We start from the raw sequence: 17,663 nt of genomic DNA, 5'->3' as shown, positions 1-17,663 counted from the left end.
AGTAGGTGACATTTTAGGTCTTTTTTTTTAAAGCTGAGGTAGGAGGGGTTGCAGCACAGGTGCTCGGAGCATTTCCAGAGAAGGAGTGAGTTTGGGTGGAGTTCTTTTTTAGTAACGGGGGGACGAGGAGGAGTGCTGTGGAGCTTTGCATCAGTCTGGAGCAGTCCGCTATTTTGACTTTGTATGTTAGGTACAACGGAGATTGTGAATGGAGAGCTTTGTACGTGATGCAGGCAGTCTTATAAAAGCATCTACCTTCAATGGGCAGCATATTTAGGGATTTAAGGGCAGGTGTGATGTGGTCAAATCGTTTACAGTCGGTAATGAGCCTGGCCGCCAGGTTGAGCACAGCTCTAAGAGGGGCATGGTAGACCTTAGGGGTTCCAGGAGGAATGACATTGCCGTAGTCAAGTTTGGAGAGTACTAAAGATTGTACTACACATTTGAAGTCCTCTTGAGGAATGAAGGGTTTGATTTTTGTCTTGAGTTATTAATATTAATCAATCAGGGAATTGTAAGCGTGCTACTCACCCGTGAGGGTCTCATTGGGGGGGGGGGGGGGGGTTCCCAGATCTGTTTAGCCCGAGAGCCAGGTCTTGAGGGTCTTCCTGAAGGTGTTCAGGGAGGGGGCGCATCTGATGTCTGCTGGTAGCTCGCTCCAGGTGTTGGCTGCAACGTGAGAGAAGGATCTTCCGCCTGCTCTGGCTCTGTGGATGCGCGGGGTTTCAGCCAGTGCGAGGTTGGAAGATCGGAGGTTTCTTTTGAGTACGTGGAAGTTGATTCTGTCGTTGAGGTATTTGAGTATGCTGTTGTGTAGGAATTTGTAGGCGTGAGTGAGGATTTTGAAAGTGACTCTCTTCGCCACGGGGAGCCAGTGGAGACTTCGTATGTGTTGGCGGATGTGTTTGTGTCGGGGGATGCCGAGGACGAGTCTGGCGGCGGTGTTCTGTATTGTCTGAAGTTTGCGGAGTAGGGACTTTTTGATGCCGACGTAGAGTGCGTTTCCATAGTCCAGTCTGCTGGTGATGAGTGCGTGTGTGGGTGACGGTCTTCCTTGACTCGGGGGATCCACTTGAAGGTCTTGTGGAGGATGCGGAGTGTATTGAAGCAGCTGGAGGTGACTGCGTTGACCTGTTGGTTCATGGTGAGTCGAGTATGATGTTGAGGTTCTTGGCGTCGTCTGAGGGGGGTAGGTGGGCTTCCAAGGGCGGTCAGCCACCAGGTGCTGTCCCATGCAGAAGGGGTGGTTCCGAGGACTTCTGTCTTCTCGGCGTTGAGCTTCAGGCAGCTGTTGGTCATCCAGACTGCGACATCTTGCATTCCTTTCTGGAAGTTGAGTTTGGTAGTGGTGGGGTCTGTGGTGAGGGAGAAGTTGAGCTGGGTGTCGTCGGCGTAGGATACGATGTTGAGGCCGTGTTGTCGGAAGATGGCTGTGAGGGGGGCCATGTAGATGTTGAAGAGGGTGGGGCTCAGGGATGAACCCTGTGGGACTCCGCAGGTGATTTCTTGAGGTCGGAGAGGAAGGGTGGGAATCTGATCCTTTGGCTTCTTCTGGTGAGGAATGATCGGATCCAGTCCAGGGCTGTTCCTTGTATGCCTGCGTCATGTAGTCTGGCGACTAGTGTGCGGTGGGAGACGGTCCTTCAGTGCCAAATCTTTGTCTAGAATGAAACCTAGGGATTTCTCTGAGTTGGATAAGGTGAGCAGACAGTTGAGGGCGTGGACGTCCGAGATCCAGCTTTGGATGGGGAGATGGTTACTTTTAGGAGAGAAAAGAATAATTTCCGTTTGTTAGCGTTCAGTTTAAGATGGTTAGAGTACAATGAAGATTGAATCTTGCTCAGGGTGTTGTTTAAATGGAGAACATCAGTATGGGACTTGGGAGAGGGGCGAGAGAATTGAGCCCTGGGGGACGCCCAGGGAGACCAGGGTGGGATTCGATAGGCAGGAGTTGATTTTTATTAGTTCTGTTCTATGTTGGAGGTAGATGGTGTACCATTTAAGGACCAATCCATTCAGGCCAGAGCGAGCTTTCAGCGATTCCAGTAAGGAAGAATGATTGACTGTATCGAATGCTGCAGAGAGGTCAAGGAGGATAAGAAGGCAGATCTCTCCATTGTCTAGGGAGCAGTGAATGTCATCAGTAATTTTCAGCATGGTGATTTCAGTGCTACAGCCTTTCCTGAAACCAGTTTGGAAGGAATCAAGTAAGTTGAATTTGCCTATGTGGTTGTCCAATTGGAGTAACGCACATTTCTCCAGGGTTTTAGCTAGAAGTGGGAGGTTGGAGATGGGAAGGAGCTTGTTAAGATTGTTAGGGTCAGCATTAAGGTTTTTAAGAATGGGAGTGATTTGCCAGAGTTGGAGGGAGTGTGGAACGCATCCAGTGGCAAAGGAGGTGTTAAAGATTTTTGTCCAACATTGGGCAATGACGTGGTTAAGGTTATGTACTAGGTTCGAAAAAGAGCAGACTGCGCACGCACACATGCACGCACCACTCCCGGGCCAGCAAACACATGCGCGCTCCTTGTCCACTCACTCGCTCCGCCCTCTCCGTCCCCTTTTTGGTGCCATTGCTCAACCAGCGTCTCCTCTCCTCACCGCTCCCAGGCAAAGATTTCCACTCAGCCAGTCAACTAGACCACCAGCAAGGCCTCAATCTGTCTCGGGCTCGCTTTCTGCAATGGCCACCACAGCTCGTGACACCGTCCTACACCTCCAATATTCTCAGCTTAGAGCAGCCGTGGAGGTGTCTGAGTTGCTCGCCCACCTCAATCATCATTTCAAGGGTGGATGAGCGTGGGCAATGCTGGGTTCATGCCGGATCGTAAGTTGATGTTTAGAGAGCCGGAGTTTTGTTAAAAAGCAGCCACCATGCATAATTGTAGGGCACGCCGCCCCCCCCCCCCCCCCCCCCCCCCCCCCAGCTTGCCAGATCTAACCTACTTGTGGAGAAGTGTGGCTCAATGATTGGAGCGGCAGACCCTGATGCAGAGGTCTAGCCCGGGACCAGGGTTCAATTCCCCGCCTCGGCGGGTCTTGGGCTCAAAAATTCCACGGACCTGATAATTCTTGCCTCAGTGCCTATTCCAATCATGGAGTCCCACTCTGCAACTCTGGGCAATAGCTTGCTTAATCTCCACAACGGCCCCCACAACGCTAAGGATGCCTGGCCTCCACCCTGGGGGTGCCCAGGAGTGGACGCCTCACAGGGAAAGCCAGGATGGGTTCCACAGCGGTATTCGTACAAGCGCCTTGAGACCCTAGTGGGTGAGTAGTGCGCTATACAAGTATCAAATTTTACTTACATACCCCGTAAAATTGATTGACTATGATGAAAATTTATTATTGTGCTGCTTTGCCTGTACTGCACTTGATTACCCAGACTTTGGGGTCGGTCTGCGTCAACCATCCCAAGATGCCACAGCATAGATCCAAAACTCTATTTAAACCCATGGGCCTAATTGGTTGAGGACATTATTCCCAGAAGCATGAGTCCAATGTCTTGTGTCCAAAAGCTACAAACCTCCTTAATGGCCAATACTAGGAACAATACATACCCCTCAAACCTCCTATGCCGAAAAAAAGTGACAAACATAAAATAACTTCGAACATTCACAGCTGCCGAAGTTAGGCTTGGGATGTGTCTAAGGGCAAAACGGCTGAACGTTCCAAAGCCCCAAGACTTTGTAGCCCTCTTGGCTGGCCCCCCTCTTGTGCCAAATACCTCAATGCACCCAGATGATGAGCTTCCTGCTCCCTCACATAGTCCTTGGTACCAAAGGGAGAAACCCTGCACTGCGAAAGAGCATGGTGACCTGGGAGCACTTACGGGTTTCCTATTGCATTGCAGCCCCTAACTTCCGGGGCGTCACTGTCTGCCCTGTGTGAGTGCGCTGTCCAACTGTAAGGCTGCGCTGGTGGATCTTCTGTCAATTGACCTATAAGTCACAGAGGTTGTAACCATTACAATTTAATGTTGGTCAATAGATCACTGATGGTGCGTTTTTGATGCACATTAGTCCACAGGGTACCCCCCTGTCTTAGATGCACATTGTTCCTTGTATCACTGTGGGTTTGCTTGCCCTCCATTAACACTGGTCAGTAGGGTACTGCAGGTGTCGTTTTTCATAGATGAGCATTGGTCCTTTGTTTGCAACCGGTTTACCTGTTTGAAATGAACTTTGTCCCACACATTTGTGTGTATGTGTCTATTCCAAATTAACATTGGTCAGTAGGTAATTGTGGATGTGCCTGATTTAGGTAATGGTTCTTACATTACAGTGGTTTTCCGTTCTGAACCTGTGAGTATATCAGCCAACTAGTGGCCTGACTGGAAACTGTAGTTTTTAGATCTCGCCTACGCAGCGCGCATGTGCTGCATAGGAGATGTTTAGCCGTCGTTCAGCTCTTTTTCGAAGCACATACTCGTGCTTGTGGCGGCATACACCTTGTGGGAGCGAGCAGGAGCGTGCCAAAAGTACTAGTATGTGCTTCAAATATGTGCAGACCGCGCACGCACTCACGCACACACCACTCCCGGGCCAGCAAACTCATGCGCGCGCCTCTCTCCTCGCCCACTCACTCGCTCCGCCCTCTCTGTCTCCTTTTTGCCTCTCCATTGACGCGCCAGTCCCATCCCCCAATCCCTGTCTCTACGTTCTCTCTCCTCTCAAGCAAATCTTTCTTTCACTTCTCCTCTCCATTTCCGACCCCATCGCCTCTATGGCCCTCTCTAAATCTGCCCTCCGAAGCTCTCACTCTTTCTATCCACCCTCTTCCTCTCTGTCTCTCCCCACACGCCTCTCGCTCCTGCCGTTCTGTTTCTCACCCCGACTCTTCAGTCTTCCTTCTTTCCGTATTCACCTGTCTACAGCGCTCCCTCCCGCCTTCTTCTCCTGCCATCATCTCTCTCCCGCACTCTCTCTCCATCCCTCTCTCTCTTCCGTCTTCATTTACTTTTCTCTCTCGCTTTCTTTCGCTCTACCTCTTTTTATTTCTCTTTCTCCAGGTCTCTCCGTCGTCTTCATCTCCGTGTCTTTTTCCCGCTTCCATGACCGCAATTTGTTTCATTTATTTTTATTTAGACTTAATTGCAACAAACCCTAAGAGTAAAAAGGTAGTAAACACACTCTGCAAAACTCGGGACTGATAAGTCTTTGCTCAATGCTGAGTTTTGGAGAGGTTAGGTAAGCCAATGCTTGTTCTATTGATGACTTAAATCTGGGTTGAGAGAGTTTTTTGTTGGGAGCACGATTTGAGTTATCAATATGTATTCGCTGGGTGATATAATTTTGTTCTGAAGCTATATTGGGAACTGACATTTGGTGCAGTCTCAACTGGAAGTCATTGTGGTTGCTTACATTCTATTCAAATGTGTCCCTTTCGTGAGTATTCAAGTGAATACAGGACTCATCGTTTACGCTCTGTGCAGCTGATGATACTTTTGTTTTTTTAAATACTATTGGTGCAGTCCAACTTGGTTTCACTGCAGTCACATATAAATAGCGATTACAAATGAAGTAGTCGTTGCTTACCTAACTTCTCCAAAACTCAGCATTGGGAAAAGACTTATCTGTCTCGAGTTTTTACTTCGTCTCCTTTTTGCCTCTCCATTAATGCGCCAGTCCCATCCCCCAATCCCTGTCTCCACTTTCTCTCTCCTCTCAAGCAAATCTTTCTTTCTCTTCCCATAGTTTCACTTCCCCTCTCCATTTCCGACCACATCACCTCTCGGGCCCTCTCTCTAAATCTGCCCTCCGAAATTCTCTCTCTTTCTGTCCACCCTCTTCCTTTCTGTCTCTCCCCACACGCCTCTCGCTCCTGCCTTCCTGCCGTTCTGTTTCTCCCCCCGACTCGTCTGACTTCCTTCTTTCTGTATTCACCTCACTCTGCCTACTGCGCTCTCTCCCGCCGACTTCTCCTGCCATCATCGCTCTCTCTCTCCATCCCTCTCTCTTCCGTCTCATTTGCTTTTCTCTCTCGCTTTCTTTCGCTCTAACTTTACTTATTTATTTCTCGTTCTCCAGCTCTCTCCTCTGTCTTCATCTCCGTGTCTTTTTCCTGCTTCCATGACCATAATTTGTTTTATTTATTTTTATTTAGACTGTATTGCAACAAACCCTAAACTTGTCTACAATAATATTTACACTTTAAGAGAAGCGCCAAATAAACGGGAATCTGTAGTAAAATGCTCTCACTGAGCCTTGATAAACAATGTCACATCAGACTGAGAAAAACTGGCTCTTCCCTGCCGGGCTTTCCATCTCGTCTCCCCCTCAGCGTCGTCGGTGGTGCCCAGACAATACTTACTGGGCAGTAAGACGGCTGATCCACTCACATTTCTCTGCTTTTAAAGTGCCTCATCTTAAACTGGCTGCCAAGATAGCTCAGTGGGCTGTGCGCCCCATCCGGATATATACTTCTAACCTGCACGTGAACTTTGCATCGAAATATGGCTGACTCTGCAGGTCATGCTTCCAACGTTGACACAATGTACAGTTTTATGAACACAGCCCTTTCAAAATAGGCATTAAAAATCAATACACACTGAAAGAACGCATTCATTAAATACATATTTCCATTTTAAAGGAAAAGAGTTAAAAAATTTTTAACCCCAAACAAGCTTTCACAAGCACTTTAAGAATGCAAAACGCTCATGACTGCGCCACAGCCTTGTTATTAAAACTATTTTTTTAAAATTAATCTTACCTTTCAAGCATTATTCTAAAATCTTTGTGTGCCAATTTCTTTAAAAAAATATATAGTTTATAGAAAATGCTTTAATTTTAAAAAATACAATTTTGATTTCTGAACATGGCCAAATACAAGACTGTGAAACATGAAACAAGCATTAGAATAGCCAATAGGTCTCGCCTTTGGGACCTTATAAGTGTTTAGTTATCCAGCACAAAATACTTGGTGCAACAACATCAACTGTTGCATGGCTAAACACTTCTAAGGTCCCAAAGGCGAGACCTATTGGCTATGCCAATGCTTGTTATATGTTGATCTTGCAGATCTGAGGAGGGCAAGATGGAAGGGCGACGGGTGTTGTCTCCAAGTTCTTTCAGCTAGTCTAAGTTGTCTTCTTTCATTATTGAGTTCGGGATTGAAACAAGAATTGGATTGGATTTTTGTTTGTTGTTTTAGTTTGAGTGGTGCTACTTGATCCAGGACATCACTAATGGCCTTAATAAAATGTTCAGTGAGCTCATTAGCGTTATGGGAGAGAGGGAGGAGTTGTAGTTGGGCTTGGAGTTTGAAGTCAAGTTCACTAGGGGGAATTTGTTTAAGGTTTCTGGTCCACATCTTGGGTTTGTTATCAAGTGGTGTGGGGAGTAGGGCGCTGGTTGAGATGTTCTACAGAATGAGATGGTGGTCAGACCAGTCAATGGGGATGATGTTGGTATGGGAGACCAGGTCAGTGTTAGAGATGATTGCGTCAAGTGTGGCCCCTTTGATATGGGTTGGATTGTTGTATAGTTGCTTAAGGTCATTCAACTCGAGAAGGTTAATGAGGCGCTTAACTGTGGGATCATCGGCATTATTCCAATGGCTGTTGAAATCTCCTAAAAACAGGGCTTTAGAGGCAGAAATGGAGAAGTGAGTTAGGAGGTCAGATAATTCTTCAGCAAAGGGGAGGGGCTCATCCGGAGGGTGGTAGATGTTATGTAGTCTAATCGGAGGAGAGCCTTTGACTGAGAGTTCTATACCAAGGTATTCAAGTGATCGGTGTTCTTCAGAAGGGAGAGTTGCAACTCTGTTTTATGGATTAAGCCCAGTCCACTCCCTTTTCTGCCGTGTCTGTCCTGTCTAATGATGGGGGTGGGGGGTGGGAGAGGGGGGGGGGGGTGTGAGTAAGTAAAGAGTAGCCATCGAGTGGTCATTGAGCCAAGTTTCAATGAGGAAGGCCATGTCAAAAGCCTCACTGAGGGTGGTTTCTGAAATCTCAGTAGCATGAAGAACTGCTGATCTGCAGTTAACAAGCATGCAAAAGAGGGGATTAGGGTTATCCTTAGCAGGTTTAAGGGAGTGGATGGTGGTTAGTTGTGCAGGAGTTGTAGGAGAGAGGGGAGTAGAAGGGACTCAGTTAACACCCACAATTAGTGGGATGGTGGAGTAAGGGAGGTGATCTGTCAGAAGAGGCTTAAGGAGATAGTGTGAGAAACTGGCTCTGTATATACTGCACCAAAGTAAGGTTCAGTGTGCACAGAGTCCTCAGTCCCCAGAGGTTTGGCAGAGGCTAAAGCTAGATATAACCTTGCTCTCTAAAGTGGTAGCTTGGCCGAGCAGTAAGTATCGGAGGTCAGTGTAAAGCATTTGTTGTACACACTCAGTCAGCAAATGGTCTCACACACTCAAGAACTGAACTCTAGGCCAGTTGTTTTGTATATAAAAATATATAATAGTTTTATTTTAGAACCACAAGTAGATATCAAAATACTTTCTTGGAATGAGATGCTTTAGTTAAATACTTTCAATAAGCAATAGACTTTTTAAATGCAATAGTTACAGTTGTTGCAATAGGCAACACAAGTTAAACACAAATATAACATTGAGCTCAATGGGGATTTTAAAGTAAACGCAATATCAATTACTTTGCATAGGTTTTTCTTACTCTGGGCGGGATCCTGGATTCAGCCCTGGTACATCTCATGTAAACAGTTGAAAGAAATAGTTTTTGTTACACAGGCGATTTTTAAGTAATATTTGTATGTTTCAAAAATCGACAGAAGAATTTCTGGCAAAAACCAGACAATGTTATCCTATGGAGGAAAGTTTGGTTATCGGAAAATCACAGTTGTAATTGCTTTGTAGGGTCAGTGCGGGCCACCAAGATCCAGCACTGGGATCTCTCCTGATAACAGGTGAGTAATTTCGTTTTCGTTGATCGGGCGATTTTTTGTGAATATTTTAAAGTTTCAAAACTCGACACTTAGAAGAATTTCCAAGTGAAACCAGTCAATGTTACCCTATGGAGAAAATGTAGGTTATCGGCTTTCAGGTAAGTACTCGACTGGCAGAGTTAAGGTTCTGGGCTTAGACTCAGGGGTCTCCCAGGGTCAGGTAGATACAGTTGTTACACCCTCAGTGGCACAGGGGCAACCGGGTGCAGAGAGAGTAGGCCCAATGTTAGCCTGTGGCGGGCAGGGGGCCTGTGGTTGGTGGCTGCTTGCAGGCAGGCCACGCATCTGTGGGAGCTGGGCTCCTGGTCACTTACTCAGGGCAAGTGGCGAAGTAGTTTAGGACAGATTCTGCACTTTCAGGGGCACTTGGGCGGCTGGGTACAGGGTGCTTGTGAGCCGTCGGGTGCTCAATGTATTTCAGTGGAGAAGCAGCAAGATGAACAAAGGCTGCAAGCTCTGGGACGGAGATTCTTCAGGTGCGACCACCACTTCAAGAGGTAAGTTAGGAAGCTGTAGGTTAGGTAGGCACCCAGGAGCTGGGCACAGGGGGGCGCCGGGTGCAGGGGTGTCTTTTGGCATCAGGAAATCTTACCCTCTGCTGGTTGGAGGGGTCCCTAGTATTGAGGCTGCAGGCGTCGGCAGGAGCGTTGAGAAGGGTCCTTGGGAGCTGGATTCTTGGTCGCAGTCGTCGGGGGGACGTCCTCGTGGTCTTTGTTCACTCAGTCACAGGCCAGGCTCGGCGGGTGCAGAGAGTGCTGGATTCGTGGTTCCTGGCTGGGCACCAGGAGTTGTTGCTTATTTGAGCATAACCACTGCTCGTGGGAGTCCCAGTCTTTTAGATGAGCAAGGTAGTCCGGTCCTCTGGGGTTTTCGAGGTTGCTGACCACTGGAGATGCCGGGATTAAGCAGGAGCAGGTTCGAGGGTCGACAGGCCTGTAGGGCTGGGGCCAAGTCAGTTGGTGGTGTCCTTTTGTTAGCAGCTGCACGGTAGGTCTTCTTTCTTCTTGTTCTTCTTCTTGTTTCGGATTCGGGATCTGAGGAAGGAAGGTTCAGGGTGCCCCTAAATACTAAATTTAGGGGCGTTACAGGTAGCTAAAGGTCAGGGACCAATAGGTCCCTTCTCTGGGGTGGGTACACCCCCTAGACTGCCACTCTCCAGTGGGAGGGGGTCAGGAGCCTAGTCCTGATTGGGTAGGGTTCCCCATCCTCAAGATGGCGAGAGCCCAGAGTTGTGATTCACCTCACCTCCCCCACCTGAGGGGTTGGTAGAAGCTGGCACATCCCCTTTCCTCACTTGGGTTTTCCCGCCGATCTTCCCGTCAGAGTGGGGGTCAGAACCGGTGGGGGCCAGTTGCTGAGTACAGCAAGTGGCCTGGAGAAGCTCACAAAGGTGGCATCCCTTTGAAGCTTCCCCTGCCCATCCTGGGGGAGGAGAGCTAGCACCTCTCCCAGGATGTGCATTGTTGCAGGCCCACAAGAGCAGATGGCTCTCTACCCAGGGGTCCAGCAACATGTCTGCTGGGTGGCAGTTTAAGCAGCCTCTCAGTCAGGACGCTGGTTGTTGGTTAGATTCAGGGGGCATTTCTAAGATGCCCTCTGTCGTGCATTTTACATTAAATCCCACACTGGCATCATTGTGGGTTTAATGTGCTGAGAAGTTTGATACCATACTTCTCAGTCTTCAGTGTAGCCATCATGGTGCTGGGGAGTTCGTGATGACGATTTCCCAGCACCATATACTCTTAATGGCAGCACTGCACTTACAGTGCCCAGGAATGGACCTGGGTACCGTGGGGGTACAGGGTTCATGCACCTATACCCACACCACTGGCATAGGCACCCAGCTAGAGGGGTTGCTGCGGTATGCTAGGGCAGTGTGTTTGTGGGCATGGCACACAGGGATGTGTGCCATGTTGACTCTCTGTTTTGTTCTGCACCAAGACACTCAGCCTGCAAGGGCAGTGTGTGTGTCAGGGCACAGGGCCTCTAAGGGTGGGACAATATGTGCTGCAGCCCTTAGGGGCCTTCTCTGGTCACAGGGCTCTGGTTACCTAGGGTACCATTTACCAGGTGCTGACATGTATCCAGAGATGCCAATTGGGTTTAGGCTTCAATGCAGTTTTAGGGAAGGAACACAGGCCCTGGGCACCTGATTGGCAGGAGCCCAGGGCACACTCAGTCAAAGTACATCAGCAATTCAGCAAAAAGTGGGGGCATACTATGCAAGAAAGATGGCACTTTCTCACAGATAGGAGAGGCCTGAGAGCTCATCTGTAAAGGGATATGGTCAGCCATCGGGCATGTTACGAGAGGTTACGAGAACAAGAGAGACGAGTATCAGAAAATTCGGGGCAATCTCTGGAGTTAAGGATAGAGAGATCGCCTCTGAGCCGTGTTAATTCAGTAGCCATAGCATTGAGTTTGCGTTGTATGCTGTTGAGTGTCGGTGCAATAAAGTTTGGGGGGAAACCCGCAGAAATTGGGTCACTGTTCACAGGGGAAGGCAATCCAGCAAATGGAAGGTGAGCAAGGACGGGGAGAGGGTCAAAACCATATTCGGACATGTATTAAATAGATTCTGCGTGAGGTGATTAAGGTTAATCATACAATCCGGGGATGCGTAGGGTGAGAGAGGGAGGGAGGGTTAGAGGAATGAACCACATCATATTGCTTGTGAAGGATGTCATTAGGAGTCAGAGGCTTGGACATAGCGGAGAGAGAAGTAGGAGTCCCAAATGGAGGCAGGTGGGTTGGAAAAGAGTTGTTGGGAGAATCTGGGAAGATGGTAGGAACAGGAGGTGAGGGATCGATGGTAAGAGTAGGAGAGAGATCAAACGGTCTTGGAAGAGCGAGGGTCTTCTGCAGAGGAGAGGGGCCCTGTCAGTTACTATAGATGCAGACGGGAAGGGGAGGGAGGGCCTGAACAGGGGTAGAGGGTGGAGAAACGTGGGAGCAAGGCAGTTGGGTTGCTGAGAAATTAAGGTCCAGCTGAGAGAGTTGATAAGACATAGTACTGAAATAGCTGGCAAATATGTTCAGATGCTTGAATAAGAATGTTACCAGTTCTGAATATGGAGATATTGATTTCCCCGTTGAGGGAGGGGGTAGTCGACAGTTTGAATCCATAAGGAAATTTGATAGAATTAGTGATAGGAAGGTGGCGAAGGAAAGTGTTTTTCCATTTTGCGGGGCGTTTGGTGTAGAAAATAAAGTCTGTTTTCATTGGACAAGACAGGCTGTGGAAGGTATCAACTATTAATGTTTCAGGGTGAAGCTTAAATAATTTGTGTTTGAAATTTTTCTTAGCGTTCTTAGAAATATTAGGCGGATACAAGGTGCTCCACGAGTTAGGGCCATGTCTAGCGAGAGCCGGAAACGGTGGATTGTGAGGGGGCTTGGGAGAAGACATGGTAAGAAGCACAGTAAGAATAGAGACCGCTTCGGTATCACATATACTAAAATTGGAACAATACAGAGAAGATTAGCATGGCCCCTGCGCAACGATGACATGCAAATTCGTGAAGCGTTCTATATATAAAAAAAAAAAAAAAGAGTAGAGTCAGTCAAGGATAAGGAGGGAAGATTAGAAAAGTGCTATATACGGAGAGATTGAAGTTAGAAAATAATTTTCGAAATGGAGAGTATCAACGCTGAAAAATGGGAGAGAGGGAATGTCAAAATATTCAAAACATCCACAGTAGAAGAACATCAGAATGGAGTCAGTCAAGTATAAGAAGGGAAGTTTTATAAAAGTGCTATATATGGAGAGATTCTGGATAGAAAATAATTTTCGATATGGCTTGTATTGACGCGGAGTAAAAGGAGCGAGGGAATGTCAAAATATTAAAAACATCCACAGTTGCAGAACATCAGCATTGCGAACAACACGATTCGAAAATTGAGAATTTTTAGGAAAGTGGTGTAAAGGGAGAATTCAGGATTAAACAAATATTCAAAAAGGAGGGCATCAACACAGCGTAAAGATAGGTAATGGCATAATACTCGAACATCAACATAAACAACATCAAAAAAGAATATAAACATCAACATTTGAAAAAGGAGGGCAACACAGAGTAATGGGAGAAAAAGGTAATTGCATAATACTCAGACATCTAAATTTGAAATGGAGGTCAACCCCAACAAGTAGTGACAAAATACTAAGAAAACATCAAGAAAACACATACATCAAAATTTGTGAAGGGGTCCATTTGGTAGCTAATTCTGATGAAAGGAAGGTTTTTTTTTTAATTTTATTAATCCCAGTGAAACTATGGCAGACTTGTATCCAAATAATATCAGGGCAGTCCTACCTCGGTATCCGCAGAGTTCAGAGCTAGGTGTGTCCTTTAATCAAGGCAGCAGCAGACCTAGGAGGTGACCTTCCTTAGTGTCCGAGGATTAGTGCTGCTGAATCATTCAAAAATGTACCAGGCGCTCCAGGAGACCTAGCTACAAAAAGCTACAGAAAGCTTCAGGCTTAACATCTGGATATGGGCCATTCTGTTTCCATGCTTGCATCATCCATGTGTATGGTCACAATAGAGATAATGTGTATGTTGACGTTTAATGGGGTAGAATCATAAACCTTAATCTACAATTTGCATACATATCCTATGCTTTTTTCCTGAGACTGTGGAACAATGAACAGAAGTGTCCCTAATGAATATATTACTTCACTTAACCCTTCACACAAAATATATCTGTAAGAAGGGGCCACTTTTTGACATGGTTATTCTCCCACTTTTTGCCTGGAAAATGGTGTTGTTTCGATTCTGAGTCCACAGGGCTCATGCCAACTTTATCCTCTGTGCCAGCGCTCCTTCCCTAAAACTGTACCATGATTGGCACTTCTGCCCCCCCTTTAAGTCCCTAGTAGATGGTACCCTGGAACCTAAGGCATTGGTGCTGAAAAGGATCCTCTAGGGACCCTTCTTCTAGGCCGTGCAAACTGCCACTGCAGCCTGAATGCCTTGGTGCAGACAAAAACCACAAAGTTAACATGGTGCACTGCGTGTGTGCCATGCCCAGCAGCACTTCTCAGGATATAGGTAAGTCACTCCTCCAGCAGGCCTTATAAGCCCTAAGGCAGGGTTCACTATATCTCAGGGGTGGGCATATCTGCGTGAGCATCTATGCCCCAACAATATCTAAGTCTAGTCTTAAATGTTGTAAGTGCGTTTGAAGCCATAGGAAGTACATGGGCTGGAAACTCGACAACTCGAGTTCACCAGCATCATGATGGCTCCACTGAACACAGGAGTGTTTAATGCTGAACAACTCCTCTCAAACCCACACTGATGCCAGTGTGGGATTTATTAAAACATGTACCCAGAGGGCACCTCAGAGGTGCCCCCTGAAAACTTACCAACCCTGGTGTGGTCTTAGACCGGTTTTAGGCAACCTGCCACCACCAGACATGTTTCTGGACAACTGGGTCCAGAGCCCCTGCTCTCTGAGGCCAGAAACAAAGCATATCCTGGGCGGAGGTGTCACACCTCCTCCCCCAGGATGCGCACAGTGCTCAAGAGGGAAGCTTCAAAGACCTTGCAGCCTCTGCTGCCAGCGGCAACCCCTGGTTCAAATCCCCGCTTTCGGCTGAGAAACGGCAGGAAATCTTAGTAACAATAGGAGGTGTGCCCCCCTTCGCCAACTCCACCCCTCAGGTACTGGAGGCGAAGTGAAGCACATTTTTCAGTTCCCACCATCTTTTTTTTTTTTTTTTTTTTTTTTTTTGAAACCGTTTATTGCAATCTCAAATAGTTACAAGTATGGGCCTACAACCGTCTGGCCGGCCGCTAGAGTGGCAGTAGCATATGACATACATACAGAAAAATCTCTAGGCGGTGCAAAAAGGGTAAATCAGGAGATATCAGTAGTGCAGGCCACATAACTCCGAACCAACAATGCGGTTTCCTTTTGTCAAAACACAACAACACAAAAACAACCACACCCGCAAGGCAACCCGCAATCCCAAGTGACAGCACGCGCTCCGTAAGTGGGGGACCCCAACCAATCGCCAAACTCTGAAAGTTCCCACCATCTTGAAGATGGTGGGACTTATCCAATCAGGGCTAGAGCTATGCCCACCTCCCTCAGGAGGGCGGCTTTTCAGTGGGAATAGACACCCCAGGTAAGGAGCTTGTTAGTCCCTACATGTTACTCCCCTGTAACGTTCCTAAATTTAGTATTTAGTTGGCTCCCCAAGACCCTGAAATCAGAATGCTGATGACCTAAGTAGAGCCTGACACTACAGCGTCGCACCAGCGGAGAAGACTGTAGACACCAACTGACTTGGCCCCAGCTGTACGGGCCTGTCTGCATCCCTTAATGATTCTGCACCAAAAGACGACCTGTAGCCTGTCGACCTCCAGAGGCTTGGTATTCCTGCCTGCCTTCGAAAAAGACCAAGATCTTCCATGGACAGTGGACCTATCCAGAAGAAACCAACTTTAAAGAAAGGTAACTCAGCCCTGAAGAATAGCCTCAGGACCCACCATTGCACCCGATGGCCACGGCCTGAGTCCAAGTGGCACACCGGTCCTGCAAAGGTTCCCCAGCGCTTCTGATCCAGAGTCCACCGTGGGGTGACCCCTGCCAGACTCTTCCTCGAAGCCTGCTTCTTGAATCTGAAGACTCCCCCCTAACTGTGACCTGCCCGGTAAGCTGTTCCTGACGCCAATAGACACCCATGCACCGAAGCCTCTCAGTCTTGGGGAGCTTGACCAACGATGTCCCTACGTCTCCTAGCATTAGAACCTTCCTGGGCACCGGTGGGTTTTCTTCATGCAGCCTCCTGGCCACCACCTGCAGCCGTTTTCCAAAACCAATCTCCCCATGTGTGGTGCTGACTTGTGGCCCCTCTGTACTTACCTTAAATCCAGGAGATTGACCCTTGACTCCGCTTTACTCTCCTGTGAGCAGCGCATCTTCAGTCACCCCCAGTTTCTTGTGGTTAACATTGGAGATCTGACCCCGAATTTGATCTCACCACCCGCCTCCACTGTGCCGGCGCATTCTTGGTACCAATTTGAAGCTTGCCTCGTGTTGACCTGAAACCCTGAAGGCTGGATCTGTAAGTCATGTACTTACCTGAAAAACTGCATTCTTGTTTTACTCCAGAGGTTAACATTGCATAGCCTGAAAATTGCAGTGCCCTCATTTTAAAATGTAAAGTATTTTTCCTGAAAAAACGTACTTACCTTTTTGAGTACTGTAGGAAACTGGCTCTATATATACTACACCAAAATGAGGCATAGTGTGTATAGAGTCCAGGTGATCCCAGAGGTAGGCAGTGTTTAAACTTAGATAGAACCTTACTCTCTATTTGTGGTAGAGTGGTCGAGCAGTAAGGCAGTATCAGAGGACAGTGTTAAGCATTTGATGTACACACGTGTCAGCAAATGAATTCACGCGCTCAAGAACTGAACTCTAGGCCAGTTGTTTTTGTATAAAAAATATACTGTTGTTTTAGTTTTTACAACCAAGCAAGCCTGGCACAGGTAAGCATTCACAGGTAAGTTATCAACTGTGGGAGTTAAGGTTCTATGGTTAGACTCAGGGGTCCCCCAGGGTCAGTGATGTACTCTTGTTTCACCCTCAGCGGCACTATGGTGGCCGGGTGCAGAGTGTTGAGGCCCAATGTTATCTAATTGGGGGATAAGGGGCCTCCGGTTGGTGGCTGCTGGCAAGCAGGCCACTGGGTTGTGGGAGCAAAGCTCCTAGGGTTTAGGTCAGGGCAAATGGGGAAACAAAGTAGCACAAATGGTGCACCCTTAGCTGCGCTAGGGCGGCCGGGTGCAGGGTGCCGTTTCGAGGTCGGGTGCCCTGTTTTCATTGGAGAACCTCCGGTTTGAAAAAGCACTGCAGGCAGGGAGACGAAGGACTTCTGTGTGCGACCACCACTTCAAGAGGTAAGTTGGGAAGTTAAGGGTTGGTTAGGCACCGTTGGTTTGGGCACACAAGGCCGTGGGGCGTCGGGTGCAGGGGTGCCTTTTGGGGTCAGATCTTCTTACCAGCTCCAGGTCGCGGTCAGGGGGGGCCTTCTGGAGATGGGCTGCAGGCGTCGGCTGGTGGCTTGAGGCAGGGCAGGAGTCGCCGCATCTCAGGTTAGGATCGCCGGGATGACCTCCTTGTGGTGTTTTTCCACTTGAGCTCGGGCCGGGTTCGGCGGGTGCAGAGTGGTTGGATTCGCAGTTTCCGGCTACTGCCAGAGGTTGCAGTTTAACAAATCCGGTGTTCACGGGAGAAGCAGTCTTTGGAAGTGAAGGCAGGCAGGTCCTCCGGGGTTTTTGAGGTTGCTGGCTGCAGGACACACGGGGATTTCGCAGGAACAGGTTCGAGGGGAGACAGGCCTGTAGGGCTGGGGCCAAGTCAGTGGGCGTCTTCCTCTTGTTAGCTGGCTGCACGGCTGTTCGGTCCTCCTTCTTTTCTTGTTGTTTCTGGATCTGAGGAAGCAAGGTTCAGAGTGCCCGCTAAATACTAGATTTAGGGGCGTTACAGGTAGGTAAAGGGCAGGGACCAATGGGTCCCTTACCTGCGGTGGGTACACCCCCTATTGTGCCACCCTCCAGTGGGCCTCTCCCTGGTTGGTTGGGTCTCCCCGTCCTCAAGATGGCGGGGACTCAGAGTTGTGCTTCACCTCCCCTCCCCCACCTGAGGGGTGGAGTTGGCAGAGGTAGGCACACCTCTCTCCCTCACTTGTTTTTCCCGCCAGTTCTCCCGCCCAAAGTGAGGGGTAGAACCAGTTAGGACCAG

The 17,663-nt window shown here is 48.3% G+C and overlaps 1 protein-coding gene and 1 non-coding gene across 3 annotated transcripts in view; both read left to right on the top strand.

Moving 5' to 3' along the window:
- The window catches only part of LOC146863307 (uncharacterized), a 200,959-nt gene that overhangs the window by 32,528 nt on the left and 150,768 nt on the right, over positions 1–17,663 (top strand). The window lies entirely within an intron of this gene.
- On the top strand, positions 12,341–12,447 carry LOC146863308 (U6 spliceosomal RNA). Its single transcript, XR_014978630.1, has one exon. It is a non-coding gene; the product is annotated as a U6 spliceosomal RNA (small nuclear RNA).

This window comes from Triturus cristatus, chromosome 2_2 (genome assembly GCF_964204655.1).
Source record: "Triturus cristatus chromosome 2_2, aTriCri1.1, whole genome shotgun sequence".
Classification (NCBI taxonomy): domain Eukaryota; kingdom Metazoa; phylum Chordata; class Amphibia; order Caudata; family Salamandridae; genus Triturus; species Triturus cristatus.
Note: the sequence above shows the minus strand (reverse complement) of the source record. Positions and strands in the feature narration are given on the sequence as shown.